The sequence below is a fragment of the Sphaeramia orbicularis genome, chromosome 17 (assembly GCF_902148855.1).
Source record: "Sphaeramia orbicularis chromosome 17, fSphaOr1.1, whole genome shotgun sequence".
NCBI classification, from domain to species: Eukaryota; Metazoa; Chordata; class Actinopteri; order Kurtiformes; family Apogonidae; genus Sphaeramia; species Sphaeramia orbicularis.
In genome coordinates, this window is record NC_043973.1 from 23,743,314 (window position 1) to 23,760,520 (window position 17,207).

Genomic DNA, 17,207 nt, shown 5'->3' on the forward strand with positions numbered 1-17,207 from the left:
TCTCTCTCAACTCACCATATATTTTTTTATTGGTAAGTTGTTGTTTTTTTTAATCTATTACTAGACATTTCAGGTGACCCATTTGAATTCCAGGCGACCCCACGTGGTGTCCCGACCTCAAAGTTGAAAAACACCGCTGTAGAGCATCACTGGTCATTAAAAGATAATGGTCAGGATTGAATATATACTGAATATTGCAAAACAAACAACAACAAAAAAAATGTGTATAGTCAGTCCTGTGCAATACAACGTTCATGCATATGTGACTGATTCATTAGCTGGTTTAAAGCAAAAGAAAACATTTTTGTTGTGTGAATGAAAGCCAAAAAGTCTGAGCACTTTACTTTGTTGTAGAGATGGTTGCAGGGAATCATAGCTGTCATTTAAAAAACATCCCAAACAAAATTGCAAATGTACAGAAAAAAAGGCTTCCACACTTTGTTGATTTGCCTGTCAGGTTCTGATAAAGAGAAGACCCAGGAGGAACAATGATGTTTTATTCTTAGTAAGTAACACACAAGAGCAAGTGTGCACACACCTCAACCTGCTCTTACAAGCATCAAAAATACACAAGGAGTCAAAGTGTATTCACACCACAGGAGATTAACCAAAAATACCTCAGGCCTTCCAACAAATGTGATAATATTTGTGCGTATGCATTGAATAAGCTAATGTGTGGGAGGGGTAAGATACTGGCCTAGATAAGGATCCATAGGGTCCAATTAGACAGGTACAGAAGAGGGAGCTGATGCTGGCTGTTACCGCTGATGAACAGACTTTGGAGCAGATCACTCGCTGGGTTACACATAGATCAACACATCAGGCTAATTATGAACGTTTGAGAGGAAAACCTACGTGAAACATAAACACAGGTTAAAAAAACATCGGATCACTGCTTCAGACAACCACAAATAGGTAGTTCATGGTGTAGTATTTCAAATTAATGGGTGTTTACAATAAATACAATGAAATGCCTTAATACTCCAGTAGCTCCATTTGTAGTTCATTCATTCATTCATTCATTTTTATTTTCCGGGGGCGTCAGAGGCAATCCCTACTACCAGTGGGTGAAGGTGTGTCATTAGTTGATCCCAGGACTGATATATAGAGACAAATAACCACTCACTCTTGCACTGATGGCTACAGGCGATTTAGATCAAGTAACCTATTAAGGTGCATGTCTTTGGATGGTGGGAGGACCCTGGAGAACCCACACAGACACAAGTGGAACATGCAAACTCCACAAAGAAAGGCCCACACTGGGGTCAAACACCATCTTGCTGTGAGAAGGTCCAATGTAGCACTATGCCCCCCTCCTTTTGTATTTTCTATGCATCATGTGTCATAAAACATTACAGCTGAGTTAGGGCTGTGCAATTAATCGAAATTCAATTACGATTTCGATTATTACTCTCAACGATTACAAAGATTATGTAATCGAGAAAAAACGATTATTAATTTTGAGTTGTTTTAATTCACGCGCACGCAAGCTACCATGAGCTGCTCTGCCCCGCCCCCCTCTAAGCTACTGCTGCCTGCTAGCCGGCAGGTCCACCCCAAGAGGAAAGTTGGACCTAGCGGTCTGGAAAAACGGCAGGAGAATCACAGCAGAAGTGCTTGGTAAACAAAAAAGGCAAGTCAAATTCAATTGTATGGAATCACTTTGGGTTTGATGAAGAAGACGAAGAGCAAAAACACATCACGTGCAAAAAGTGTTTCGTAGTTGTGTCCGCACCGACCACTAACACAACAAACCTTTTTAACCATCTAAAGTTTAACCACCGCCACCTTTATCATATTATTTATCTTATGAAAAACTAAAACGCATAAAAACAACTTCATCCGCAATGCAATCTTCAGTCTCCGAATCTCTTTACGCTACAACTCCCGTATTAACCTAACCCGTATAACCCTAACGTGCGTATTCTACAGGGTGTCCCATAAGTCTGCATACATAGGAAAAATAAAAGTTTCTTGACATAAACCGTTTTTATTTATATAATATGCTCTATATGACTGCCATTTTGTCGAGAACACATTTCAATGCGTGTCCTCCACTGCTGAAGAACTATAAAGAAGAAATATAAAGAAATACATGTTAGAACCATATGTATTATGTCTCCTATGTATGGAGACTTATGGGACACCCTGTAGATGGCTGATGTATACAGAAGACCTTAACTGGAACCTCACAGCGCGCCACTGAATTTACTATGTTTCATACTACATTGAACATACTTGAATTTATAATTTGCACTTTACGTGAGTTTTTTTTTTTTTTAATGCTACAGTTCTATGGCAAGTCTATAGCAGTTTAATTACAGTGCACTATTTGTTTACAAAAGGAAACATACTTGAATTTACAGTACACTTATTTGATTTCAAAGATTTTTTTGTTTCGTACAAAAGTGAAAATACTTTGTTTTGGTGGTTAAAAGCTTTATTTATGTTTAAAGAGTATATTTTACATTGTTTTGCAAGAAAAAAATAAACAACTTTAAGGTTAACAAATAATCGTTTTTAATAATCGTGATTTCAATTATTGCTAAAATAATCGTCTTTTTTTTTTTTTTTCTATAATCGAGCAGCCCTAAAATGAGTTATCTAATCCATTTTAGATTATTCTATTGGTCCAAAAGCTGATATATGGCTGTCATTTTTTGTCTTTTAGGCAGATGTTTGGTACTGTTCAAAATAATGTTAGAATAGTCCATTACTGACATAGGAAATACTTTAGTGTTTTTCAACCTTGGGGTCAGGACCCCACTTGGGGTCACCTGGAATTCAAATGGGGTCGCCATGAAGAGAGTGTAAAAAAAATCTGATCAACAGTGCAATATGCTGCAAAATTTCCCATGCATTAGCAAATTTATAAGTAGGCATTAACCCATAAAGACCAAGTGCTAAATTTGTGGCAGTTCCCAAATGAATTCTTCTCTATATTTAACCTGTCTTAAATGATTTCTCATGATTTATTGTAATATTATTCTCTTTAGTTTGAGTTTTTTCAGTGAAAATCAGGTATTTTCCTACATTTAATTTAATGATAATGCAGATGTTCATAAAAGCTCAGAGTAAATTCAGATCATATCGTAACAAAACAGAGAAAACTGAAGAAAAAGGGACTTTTTCAGTAAAATACATCATTAACTGAACATAAATCAAGTGTGTCCAACCACGGAAATTTCTTGTAATTGATTAAAAAAAAAAATTCTAATAAAAATATACGGTGAGCTGAGAGAGACAATCACAACACATGAAAGACAGGACAAACTCTGAAGCTGAAACTGAAGCACTGTGGTACTGTTTATCTTTCAAATGTTCATTGTGGTCAGTTTCAGATGCTGCAGCTCTTTCATAATTCATAGTTTGAGTTCTTGTTTGTTCAGTATTAATTGTCAGCCTTGTAAATCCAAGCTGGACTGACTACATATCCTGACCAAGGAAAATAAAATTCTCACTTTGTGCAGTAATCTACACCTGGCTTCTCTGCCTCTGTCCATAATAATATACATTATATAGACTAAATTTCATCTAACATTAACGTTTATTTGCAACATAGTATAGCAAACTATTACATGATCAAAAACAAATTAATTTTAGCAAAAAAAAGTCTAAGTTTTGAATGTCTGTGGTTACCAGAAATTTGTGATGTTAAAATGGGGTCACAAAACACAGTTCAGTCTTTATGCTCTCTGGCAAACTGTTTGTTTTTTTTAAAAAAAGACAAGTCAGTTTAAGTAACTTGCTTTTTTTTTTTTTTTATGTACTTAATTATTTTTGGTCTCAACTTCATGGACTACGTAAAAAAAAAAAACCTGGAAAACACAATGTATAATACGATTTTCATTCTGAAACTTAATTGTTAAGCATGATTGCCAGACATCAATGCAGATTATGGTAAACAGCCATTTCTATGCAAAACACAACAACAAAAATAAATACTGTACAGAATGCAGCATCCCCTGGTGCATCAATACAATTTATTCACAGAAACACTCATGTGGGAATGAATTTAATGTCCATGACATTTCCAATACTGCAGTGGTTCATTACATTATTGTCATTTATGGGCTTGAGAAGGTGAAGTATTTCATGAGTTTAGTCACACGTACTGTAGGTCAGTCTCAGTCTGTTTTCATGTGCCTTCTGTAGCTTCCAGTATTCTTCTTCCTATAGGTTGTCAAACAAGCCGAAAAAGGTCTTATTCTTTATTTACACCCCTGCATATTGTGTAGAACAAAGCCCCAGGAAACACTGTCTGTATTTACTTGAGATTGGATGTGATGCTGAACTAAATAAGGTTTTTAATCCTCCTTTATCAACAACACGGTTATCTTTATAGCACTGTAAGCCCTGTTTTGCCTTCCCATGGAAAAAGTGTCTATTGAGTAAAAAGTCAGCACATAGCCTATAAACTGAATGAATAATAACAAAGCTATAGTCTGGGAAGCTAATTCCATTTTAAAACCACAATAGGATTCCAGTCAGAGTCATTTTTCCTGGAAAATGCAGCAAGTGGAGTGAGTGAATGTAGACCTTGGCTTATCATTAAATAGAGACAAGGGCATCACATGCTGCTGTGGGTGTGAGGATCAGGGGTGCTGACTGGCAATAAAAGCTCCTATGCACTGGTCAATAAGGTTTTCCCATTATTTAACATTGGTACTTGAACATGTCAATAATCCAATTACAAGATGTGTAGTTTACACAGATTCTCACAGCATAAAAAAAGGAACCTATGTGTGAATGAAGAGAGACTTTGGGCTGTGAAAAGCATGACCATGATTAGACGATTAGATGTCAGACCACTGAGGTGATGGTTTGATTAAGGACAGGGTCTTCATCCCGTTCCTCTTTCCAGGTCATATGTGCAAAAAATATCATATTAAACCACATTAAGAAACCATTTCTGTCTGTGAACAGGGTCAAAGCGTTTGTTACTGACATTGAATAGCCATAGGAATAAAACCATCTTTTTTAACTCAACAGGAAACATTCTTTCTTTACTTAATTAAACATGAAAACATTATTTTCTTTTCTTCTAATTAAAGATCCACTGAGCTGGCCGACTGAACTAATCTCTAGTGTCTAAATATCTCTCCACACTCATTTCACTTCTTTTAGCACCATGCCAGTACCAGGAGAGGGGTCTGTCACTAGGAATTTGTCAGCACCAAACAAAGGGGAAACTACTTAACTTACTCTGATGCTGGTTCTGTGAACGTTTAGTCAGAAAATGTGATGCAGAAGGGAGGAAAAATGAAGAGCAGTCAACAGTAAGTAAAACAGAGATATTTATCTTTAGTTAATAAGTTACATAAGAGCTTACTGTAATTTCCTAAAGTCTAAACACATGCGACTGGATGTAAATTGTTTGAGACAATATATTTTGTTTCACTTACACCCCCCCTTCAATTTACATTATGAGATATTTTATGTAGCAGAATTATTAAACTGTTTATGGTTTGAGTTTGGAAAGATGTTAGGACTTGCTTTAATACATGTGATTCAAAATTACAAATTAAATTGTATTAATCATGAAAACAAACAACACAATTTCCATAATCTTAAATAATCATCCATAATCTTAAAATTTAAACTAAAAAGATTAATCTATCTATCTATCTATCTCCATGCAAAAAAGGCCAGGTAAGAATTTACAACAAAAAAATGTTTATTTTTTTCTTCTGCTCAAAACAAATAAATTAATGAAAAGAATGAATGAATGAATGAATGAATGAATGAATGAATGAGAGTGATGCAGGTTTCATTATGAATAAATCAATGTTTTTTATTTAGGACATTCAGTATAAAAAAACACAATACAACGACCGATGCAAGCAAATGCCCAAAGCAAATTATGAACAGAAAACTACCAAAAAAAACCCCAGAAATGTATGGTATTATACAGAAGAAAATGTCATTTTAGTATTATTTACACATCCGAAAAGGAAGAAATAAAAACATATTTAGTCTCACCCCTATTCCCTAAATCATGTATTATATTTCAGTCTCCTAAAATTACTCGAACATAGTCAGTCATAGCCCCACCAAAACAATGATCATCCACCAAAAGAATATAAATAAATAAATAATTCTATTATTACATAACATATTAGCTATAACTTATAACGGTTTAGTTGAGTATTGTTCAAAATGTGGCATAATATTAATATTACTATTAAAATGATTGCAATAAAAATTAATCTGATTACTCAAATGGAGACAAAATAAAGATTATACGGAGCTGTTAAAGTTGCAGCTGGCTGATGAACGGCAGATGTAAGTGCAGACACACACACTGAGGACTCCTACTGGACAGGTGAGGGATTACTAGCTCAGAATGATGACATACCTAGATGTTACTGCAACCAAACCTTCAGGTGTTATCTTTTCTCCTCCTTTTTACAGGTCTGTGTTTCTACTACAGGTCATCTGTGTTTGTAACAGAACACTCAGTGTGTTATTCATTGTTGAAAACAGGTTGAAATGTTTAATGTTCAAACAGAAAAGAAATCTTACAAAGAAATGTGCCAACACACTTCTGTCTATTTCATTACTTTTCTCACATACACATTTGAAAAACACAAATTAGGTGCCTGTTATTACCCAGTATTATAATCTAGGTTTGTATTTGTGTATGTATATTGATGGAGCGATGTGTTTTCCCCCAGCTCTGCAGGGGTGTGCTGTGCCTTTCCTCTTCCTTTTGTTTTCTCTGCAGATGAAGCACCTGATTGGTGGAGCCAAATTAAGATCCGCCTTCAAAAAAGGTATTGGCTGTCTGTCATTGGTCCCTTCCCAGCTCCCAATGGAGGTCGTTGTGTCTATGTGTGTTCCCGGTGGCCAGTGCCTGTATCTCACATTTGTGTTTCTTTTGTAGTTTTCCTGTATATATGTAAAAGGTAAATCTAAAATGCAGTCCAAATTTCTGGTAAGGGGAGGGTGGCTCTTTTGTTTGAACCTCTTTCTCCTGTTTTGGATTTAGGGAGTTAGGTTAGTTATTGTATTTTTACCTCCGCCAAGAGGTATTGTGATCACTTTGCTTTGTTGTTGTTTGTTGTTTGTTGTTGTTTCTTAGCAACTTTACGGGAAAACTATTACAACCATCTTTACCAAATTTTACCCACAGATAGGCCCTGGGACCAACCCATTAAATTTTGGGCCAAGTAGGCCAAAGTTCAAGGTCACAGCAAGGTCATAAAATCTCAAATTTTCCTATGTCTCATCATTGAGCAATTTTCAAAAATTCATAAAAAAATTCAAAATGACTCCGATTAGCCTCCGATTTGATACACCCGTAGCTTAGAACAATATCTTGTATCTGGCACAAAATTGTCCACATCCACTGTGGAATGTGGACTCTGTGGACTGTTCAATTTAACACTGAAAATCCCATTTACAACACATTTTTCATTATAACTCAACAAATATTGTTGGAATTTAATATAATTGACATACACATGACTGGTACCAAGCTTCAACTTTTCTACTGTATGGAACAACCTTGAAACTGTTTAATTTAAAAAGAAATAGTCGATCCACACATGCACACTGTTTGGGGTGCTTGGTGGAGGTTTGCGTTCTCTGAACACTTGTTACCTCCACCAGGAGGTATTGTGATCACTTTGCTTTGTGTGTTTGTGTGCATGTTTATGTGTGTGTTTGTTTGTTTGTTAGCAAGATAACTCAAAAAGTTATGGATGGATTTTCATGAAATTTTCAAGAAATGTTGATACTGACACAGGGAAGAAACGATTAAATTTTGGTGGTGATCGGGGGGGCAGCAGATCTGTCTTGGTGGAGGTCTGCGCTCTCCGAGTGCTTTCCTTGTTCTTTCATGAATTTATTTTTTGAAGAGGTATTTTAGTTTGGAGGGCAACACGGTGGTGCAGTGGATAGCACTCATGTCTCACAGCAAGGAGGTCATGGGTTCGATTCCAACACCAGTTGATGAGGGTGGGACCTTTCTGTATCCATGTTTGTGTGGGTTCACTATCTAAAGACATGCACTGATAGGTTAATCTAAATTGTGAATATGAGAGTGATTGTTTGTCTCTTTTTGTCAGCCCTGCAATGAACTGGTGACATGTCCAGGTGTACCCCAACCTTCGCCCTTAAGTAGCTAGGATAGGCTCCAGTGACTCCTTGGACCCAAGCTCCAGCAACCCCCTACAAAGCAGGTTCAGAAAATGAATCAGAAATGAATAATTCAGTTTGGTTTCAAAGATGGATTAAATAGATTCGGTGGGTTCCTCCCCGAAGTTGGTTTATTTATTTAATTAAACACATGTTGGACTGTAGTTTTCCGGTCTGGGATGAGGGGAGCACATTGTATCTGTCTGGGTTATCCCCAAGGCTGGGACATAATAGTGCCCATCAGAATATAGTTGAAGTTTTCATTTTACAACCAGGCAACTTCTGACTAATTAAACCAATTCATGATGAAAGAAGCCTTGAATAGAAGGTCAGTTCAGCCAAAAGCATGAAGTGGTGTGTGTGTGTGGTTGTGTGTGTCTGAGCCTGTGTATGCATACATTATCCATACCCTGTTCCTTATTTTTATAAAAGACATGATGGTGAGAGAAGGATGCAACACACTTTTATTCATCTGAATATTTTTAGAGATGAAAACTTTACATCTGCCTCAGGAACTAAATCAGCATAAATGCACTTTTTATGCAGCTTCTTTTATATATAACGAGCTTTTATATACATTTTGTTTTTTCTCTTTTGGTTTTATTTCGATGTTTTCTTGCCGCGCTTACATAGCTGTTTGCTTTATTACTGTTTTTATTTATTGTTTTCATTCTGTCCTTGGTGAAGCACTTTAACTGCCCTTTGAAAAGTGCTAGCTGAATAAAAATGAAAAAATATGCCCAATCGTTGAGAAGTCTAGGAGCAAGGGGAATGAAATTGGATCACACTGTGCTCAGACTTTGCTGTGAGTAAAGACGAGGATGCCAGTCTTCAGTTGAGTTTCTTCTGAGCCGGCAGCGAATGTCACTGACTTTCCCACAGCAAAACCCACTCTTCAATGCTTTATCTGGTTGCTTGTGGCTGGCTGTGCTACATCAAGAGGTGTGTCTTTTCTTTTTGTGGCCTGCAGACTTAATCCACATGTTGTTCGGATTGGTTCTTGCATCTAAAAGTACAGTATATCTCTTCATTTTCCCTACTCCTCATGCTCATCTTTCCAGTTAAACCAGTTTGTATGCTGCAGAATAACCCCATTTTGTAATTCTTTAACAGAATTTTACAGTTGTCTTTAGTAAATGGGTCTCTTTCTCTCTCTCTTTTTTTTTTTTTAAATAAATCCCAAAGTCCACAGAAGAATTCTTTGCAACATAAAAATGCTTAATTTATTGTTTATTTGCGCACTTGAAAGCTCTTTGTACATGATTTAGGGGGATTTAGAAAGCTCAAACTGCTGAAACTGAACATAATATTCTGAGTATGTTTTCATTAACCCATAAACACTCAGTACTACTTTTGTGGCAGCTCCCAAATGAATTTTTCTCTTGATTTAACCTTTCTAAAGCCATCTATCATTATTTATTACAATATTATCCTTTATATTTTGCAATTTTCACTGTGAGTCATGTATTTTCCTATATTTAATTTAGATATTCATGAAAACTTCAAGGTTATTATATTATATTGTTTATTATTTATTATATCAACACAGAGAAAAATGAAGAAAAGGGGACTTTTTCAGTAAAATATATCATTAACTGAACATTAACCCAGTGAGTCCATCCACTGTCATTGATCCAACTCCATGGGTTTTACTGGTGAATCAGTGTTGTAGAAGATGACAGTGTTTCCATGTTCACTGTGGAGCCTCTGAACATCCAAATGGGTCATATCTGATGACCATGAAAAGACAACAAACAGTATTTTACGCCAATTATTTACACGGATTGATAGGATTAGTGGTTCAACAGATATTAAATATTTTATATCAGTAGATGCTTTTGGTCAACAGTGGATGTTTGGATCATTATGGGTTAAAATGACATCTGGTTTTATATAATTTTAACATTAGTATTTTTCTGTTAGTTTCTGTGTTTTTCTCACTGTGTTTGACTTATGTCACATCTAAAGTGGTGTCATGTAAATATCATAAGTTGTCATTAATTTAATTGCACAAAAATGAGAATACATGTATTTTTGTAACCTAAATAGAGCTGGTATTATCTATAATAGGAGCTCACCTTTCAGTGGTCCACCACTACATCAGTGTCAGAGGTGATAGCTTCGAGACAGCACGGGAAGCTGAACTTCTCACAATATTCAGGAAATTAATGGGCAGAATTGCACAGTTGAATTTACAATAAAGATACAACTACATTTACATTAAAATCCGCAAGCACGAACTTAGTTTTATGGCTGTGTCGTTCTGGTCAGCTGCTGATCATTTACTTTCCGATGCTAATTCCCTGATACATTCTGGTATCAGTAGCTTACACTGTTGAATTCCCCATTGATGTCGAGCATCAGTGGGTTGTCTACGAGGCAGCACCAAGCTGTTTTTTTTCACTGCAGGGAAGCATGGTGGTCATTGGTTAATGGATTAAATCACTCCCACCTAAATCCCTCCCATGGAGAATCAGCATCTCTGGGGTGAATGGGTCAGTAGGCGGGCCATAATGGTGGATTTTGGAACGCTGGATTGGATGAACTGTTCAAGTGGTGTGTGTGTGTGTGTGTGTGGGTGTGTGTGGTGTGTGGGGGGGGGGGGGGGGGGTTAATATCAAATACCACATTAGCCCTGATTTTCTGATGCAACAAGATGTTCTAAGCACTCCTGTGTAATTTTTTTTTAAATTTTCGTCCAACCCCCCACCCCTTATTGAATGGAAGTTGTTTGTGGTCAATAGATGTGTTATGAGGAGAGAACCTGAGCCCAACATTTTGAAGAACCCTCATTAACAGCTTAATTCCATGAAATAGCATTGTTGACCATTTGGGTGACCTTTGACCTATAATTTGACCTTGACACTACACCTTTTTGTAGTACAAAGCACTCTTAAGATTCTTAAGGATTCTTAAGGATTCTGTTGGGTTTCTGTAAATTGACTTAGAGTCTCGTTTTCACCAACTCTGTATATAAAGTGTCATGAGATAACTTTTTTGTTGTGATCTGCACTATATAAATAAAATTTGATTGGATAAAGCGGAAGATAATGGATGGATGGATGGATGGATGATGATTGAGTGATTTGGTTGGTTTTCCCCTGTAAGTCGCTTTGGAAAAAAGCATCTGCCAAATGCATAAACATAAATGCATAAACATTAAGACATGACATGTCTCACAAAAAAAAACATTTAAGGGCCCAGCATGAGCATTTTTGCTACATTGTACGTTGTCAAAAGTGAAGAGGGTTTGAAAGTTGCCAAAAAAACCCACATTTTCACTTTGGGGGTGGGGGGGTGGGGGGGGGGTTGGGCTTGGTTTTCAATTTTTTCACATTTTTGTATTCCCCAAGACATGGGAGCATTAGAAAATCTGGGCTAAAGTTGAATCTGAAAATTTTCCTGAAATAAGCCCCCCCCAGTTCAAAAGAATGGGTATTGGTCCAAAGACTGAACCCATTTTGACTGACAGTGATGTTGAAACAAACTGGCATCAGAGCCCATTGGAGCTCAGTCCCATGTGGATATCAGTGGAAGAGAAGTCGTTTGACAAAGTGCTGTGACTACATCAGCTGAAGAGAAAAAGGGTCAAGTCATACACCTGCAAGTGTGTGTTGCTGTTGTTTTATGGTATAGATGAAGCATAAACAGCCTCAATTAAGCATTCCTTTTATTTTTAATTGCTTTGTTATAATATAACAAGTTTTATGATGGAGCTGAAAGATGAGCTTCCTCTGTTTTGAAGACCAGCAGCCACCACCAATCAGCATCCAAAAGATATGGGGAAAAATGCTCCAATAAGACATCACCAGAGTGCTGTCATCTTACCAGGAGAGAGTCAGAATTGTCTGTTAATGTGCAAGCAGCAGCTATAACACAAACTCAGGAATGGAAATTATTCTTTTTCTTTTTTTCAGCATCACCGGGCACAAATCCCATAATTACCTTTCAGCATATTGTAATTCAAGTGGTCTGAATTACTTCTTTTCTTTTCAGACAGAAAATGTGAAAAAGCAAAAAAAAAAAAAAAAATCTCTTTGATGCAGCTTTTGATAAAACAAAGTGGGGTTAAATACATGACTGACAGTTGGAATTACTAATCACTGATCATATTCACCTACATGCAACCTGCAAAATTTATAAAAGGAAACAAATAAAAATTAAAGGAATCTCTGCGTCAGTGATCAGACTAAGGTGTTGTACAGTCTGATGCAGTGGAGATGAAGGATCTTCTGTAACATTCAGCCTTGCATCTTATTGACGTGGGTCATCCTCTGTAGCTCTTTCTCTCATTTATTTGATATGGTGAAATAGATTATCCATATCGTCCAAGATGTTCTCCACATTATTCAGTGTACATCTGTCCATCACAGTCCCCAATGAGAATGAATGAAAGAAGAAAATCATTAAAAAAGTGTCTGGTCATCTTTAGGATTTGGATCAAGAGGAGAAAACTGCAGAAGGAAGGAGTGAACTTTGAATTTCTGATATCACTTTGTCCCTTATTTCAGCTTCTATAGCTTTATTTTATGGAATTTAACCCTTTCATGCACACTGGTCACTACAGTGGACAGCTATTCTACAGCTGTTCTCTGGTATATTCATGGATTTTGTTGTTCTTTTCATTGTTGTTGTTGTTTTTTTACACATATCTTTATTAAAGTTTTAAGACACTACATATCTTTTCTGGCATGAATTGGTAACACTATGTAGATCTCTCCTGAGCATAAAGCCCCAGAATCACGAGCCCTCCTCATAGTTTTCACACAATTTATCAGTAAATACATATTTCTGTGTGTCAAAAATTAAACATGTGGTGTCCAGCTGAGTGGACATTTTTGCAACTTCATGAAAAATAGGTTCATAATAATTTTTTTTTCATTATTATTTTTTTTAATGTATTTAAAAAAAAATTCAAATGATTATTGTTATTTTTTTAAATTCTTATTATTTTTCAGAAGAAAACTTTTAAATCGCATTGTTTTTTTTCATGCCTAAAGAGGAATAAAACACTCAGGAAAAATTTTAATTAAATTAATAATTCGTGCATGAAAGGGTTAATCATCAAATTCAAGCAGTGATGACTGACCTTAATGTTAGGGTAATTATGTTTCTATATGTGCATCAGTTTTCATTTTAAGTTCTGTAGAGGCTGTTGAAAACCTTTTAGTTTTCCTGAAAAAACAACCTAAAGATTAAGATTATTGTTGATGCAAAGAACTGTGCAAAAGTCTCAGGCCGCCTTTAGCTGTCCTGTTTTTGCAGGATTGAAATGATCATACATATTTATTTCAGTTTATTTAGATCCGGGGTGTCCGATCATGGTCCTCGAGAGCTACTATCCTGCATGTTTTAGATGTTTCCCCCCTTCCAGCACACCTGATGGTCATTTTCAGTCTTCTGCAGAGCTTGATGATATTCTTATCATTTGAATCAGGTGTGTTGGAAGAGGGATACATCTAAAACATACGGAATAGTAGCTCTCGAGGACCAGGATTGGACACCCCTGATTTAGATAATAACAAGAAAATGCAGGAAATATTGTGCGCAGCCTCAAAAGACAGATAAAAACTGAACGAAATGGGCAGTAATGGTTAAAATCACTATTTAATGTGACCCTTAACCCCATGACAAGAAGCAGCACAAACAAATAGAAACATCTAACGTGTTGAATGAAACCTGGTATAAAACATCAGAAAATTAATGCAATAATCTCATATTGTCATGCAAATTGCAAAGGGAGATCACACTAAATACTACCACTTGATTTGGAAAAGATGTTGTTTTTTTTCTGAAACGAGTGTTTTTATGCTGTACATCACAAGTGTCAAACATCCGGCCCGGGGGCCAAAACCAGCCCACAAAAGGTTCCAATCTGGCCCGCGGGATGAATTTGTAAAGTGAGAAGAAGATATTAATAGTCAAGGGTGTCAAACTGGAAAATAATCGCATAATAACCTAGAAATAATGACTCTGAATTGTCTTCTTAGTTTCTTGTGAAAAAAATATGACATCAGGCCTCTAAATAATGGCAACACCAATTTTTTTCTCTTTGATTTACTGCAAAGAACATTAAATTCTGATATCCTTTAATAATAAAATGTCAATAACCTGAAAAAATGTGAGCAACCTGGAATGTCTAAAGAAAAATAAGTGCAGTTTTAACAATATTCTGCCTGTTTTGTGTCTTGGTAGATCGGATCTGTAATGCACATGTATTAATCATAAATTGAGGCATAATATTGATCAGATTTTCTTATTATTATTTCTTCTTTTTTTCTTCAGAAATTTCATTTTTTTCAGGTTATTCACATCTTTTTTTTTTGGATAGGTTGGTAAAAATGTAAATGTTTTCATAATTTAATGTTATTTGTTGCATATAAAAATTTGCAGTTGTGATTATTTATAGGTTATTATGTTATTATTTCACTGGTCTGGCCCACTGGAGATCAAACTGAGCTGAATGTGCCCCTGAAAGAAAATGAGTTTGACACCCCTGCTGTACATACTTGACATAAATAAAGACTGTATCTTAATACAGAAACAAAGAAATGTATACAGTCACGGAAAAAATTATTAGACCATCAAAGTCATCAAAACAATGGTTAGCAATCGAGTACTAACTCCTGTGTGTATCATGTGACTTAAACAGACAGAAAAGAAAACATGGAATGCCTAAAAGCACTGTTTTTGTCAGTACAATGCCATAGATACTGATGTAAGAACTGAAGTGATTTTGGTTATTATCAAGAAAACATAGAAAATGGATAGATATCAGCTCTGAAATTAAACTCTTTCGAGCTGTTTTTGTTGTTATCATTATATTTGTCCAAACAAATGTCCCTTTAGTTGTACCAGGCATTAAAATGAACAAGACATTAAAGAAAACAAGGGTGGTCTAATAATTTTTTTTTTTCCATGACTGTATGTATGGTCATTAGAACTTTACTAACAAACAAACCAAATGGACTAGGGCTTTTGAACGGTACCTTCTAACCATGTCTTATTTTCTTTTATCTTATTACCCCATCTTGGGGGCTGGGGTAATAAGATAAGGGTTTGGTTTGTTTGTTTCTGTTTCTTTGTGTGTTTGTTAACACTCTAGCAGCAAAACAACTGGTTGAATTCAGACCAAACTGGGCTATAGATTGCCAGTGACCCGAATAGATCTGATTATATTTTTGGAACAGTAGGTCAAAGCAAAAAAAAAAAAAAAAAAAAATTATGAATTTTAAAATCTTTTTTACCCCCATTTACTTAAAATGGGCAAAATTTCAAATGTTCTGTAGCAGCAAAAACTATTGGTTGAATTCATACCAAATTGGTTTATAGACTGCCAGTGAACAAGAATAGATCTGGTTACGTTTTGGGAAAAGTAGGTCAAAGTTCAAATTTTTTTATGAATTTTAAAAATATTTTCCCCCATTACTTATAATGGGCGAAATTTCAACAGCTTATATAAACATTTTGTTTTACATTTACCCCTTTTATGCATAGCGTTCACTACAGTGGACAGTTATTCTACAGCTGTTCTCTTGTATATTCGTGGGTTTTGTTGTTTTAGTTCCATATCAATCAACACAGTGAAAGCTCATGCATCATTCCATACACGCAGTTTATTACATGCTTGAAATGTAAATCAATTGCCTGTTATTGTTATTAGACTGTAATTAACGTAATTTTTTTTTAAACAAAAAGTTGTGCTTTTTGCATGTTATCTCCATGAAGTGAGTAATGACTAGCATTAGAGTACGTAAAAATGTAAAAACATCAGATTAGCTGCATTTTTATTTAATTATTTTCACACCGTATATCAGTAAATATGTTTCTTTGCTTCAAAAATTAAACAGCATGGTGTCCAGCGAAGTGAACAATTTTGCAACTCCATGAAAAATAGGTTCATAAAAATATTTCAATTGTATTGTTTTTTTAATGCCTAGAGGAAAAAAAACACTCACAAAAAAAAAAACAAATCTTGATTAAGGCTCTCATAATTCATGCATGAAAGGGTTGACTTCAAACCTGGCACATATATAGAAGCAGTCGATACGCTGACATCACCACACGCAGAGACATGAGGACATCAGCTGGATCGATGCCAAAATAAGCTACAATCTGTGCGAGGGGTGGGGTTTGTTGTGCCTGGTACCACTTATATTAGTTATGTTTCAGTTAAAATTCCCTCATGTAAAAAACCCAAAATGGACAAGACAAAAATTGGCTGTGGATTTGTTTTTGTTTGAATGTGGAGGTTTGGCAGTGAAAGTTTACAATTTGCAAGAGATCACACACTGAAGTTTTAAAGTCACCAGAAAGAGAAAATCAAATGCTCGACTAAAGCATCAGGAACCCCTTAAAAACACTGAAAAGCCCTGAATGAATATTTGTTTTATCCTTGGTAAGTGTGTGTTTACGTTCACTGGGTTGTATGGGTTTCTATGCAAAACGAAAACCTTGAGTCCAATTAAAGTGCTTCCTGTCTGCGCTCCTGCCGTGATTCTCCTGAAGCTCTCAAAATTGACAGCAGTAGAAGAAGAGTTTTCTCACTCACATCTCTCTGTTGACTTACAGGATGTGAGTTGGGTACTTTCTCAATAAAAAACACGCTAACAATTACTGGGAAAACGAGCACTGTCAGATCCAGACATGCCATTGCAGGTTGCAGGAGAGGATGTTCACAACAAATAATGACATTCAGAAGGAGTGAGTTCACAGCCAGCGGAGTGAGGAAGCAGCCCAGTCACACCCTGGATGAGTGGTTCAGAGGAAAAAAACAACCAGCTTTGAGCCAGAAACTTAACTTTATTTATTGGTTTATTTGACAGGGACAGTGCACATTGATCGGTGTGGATATAAAAGCTAATTTTCATCTGTTGTCTCTGGATAAAATGCACACGAAAAACAGAAGTAAAAGATTAAAGTTACAATTTGTTGATCCTTTATAGGCGTACATTAAGCAATAATTAGAACAGTACTGGTGTTAAAAAAGAATAGAATAGAATAGAATAGAATAGAATAAAAAAACATAAATAGACAATGATAGACAACACAAAAACAAAGACAAC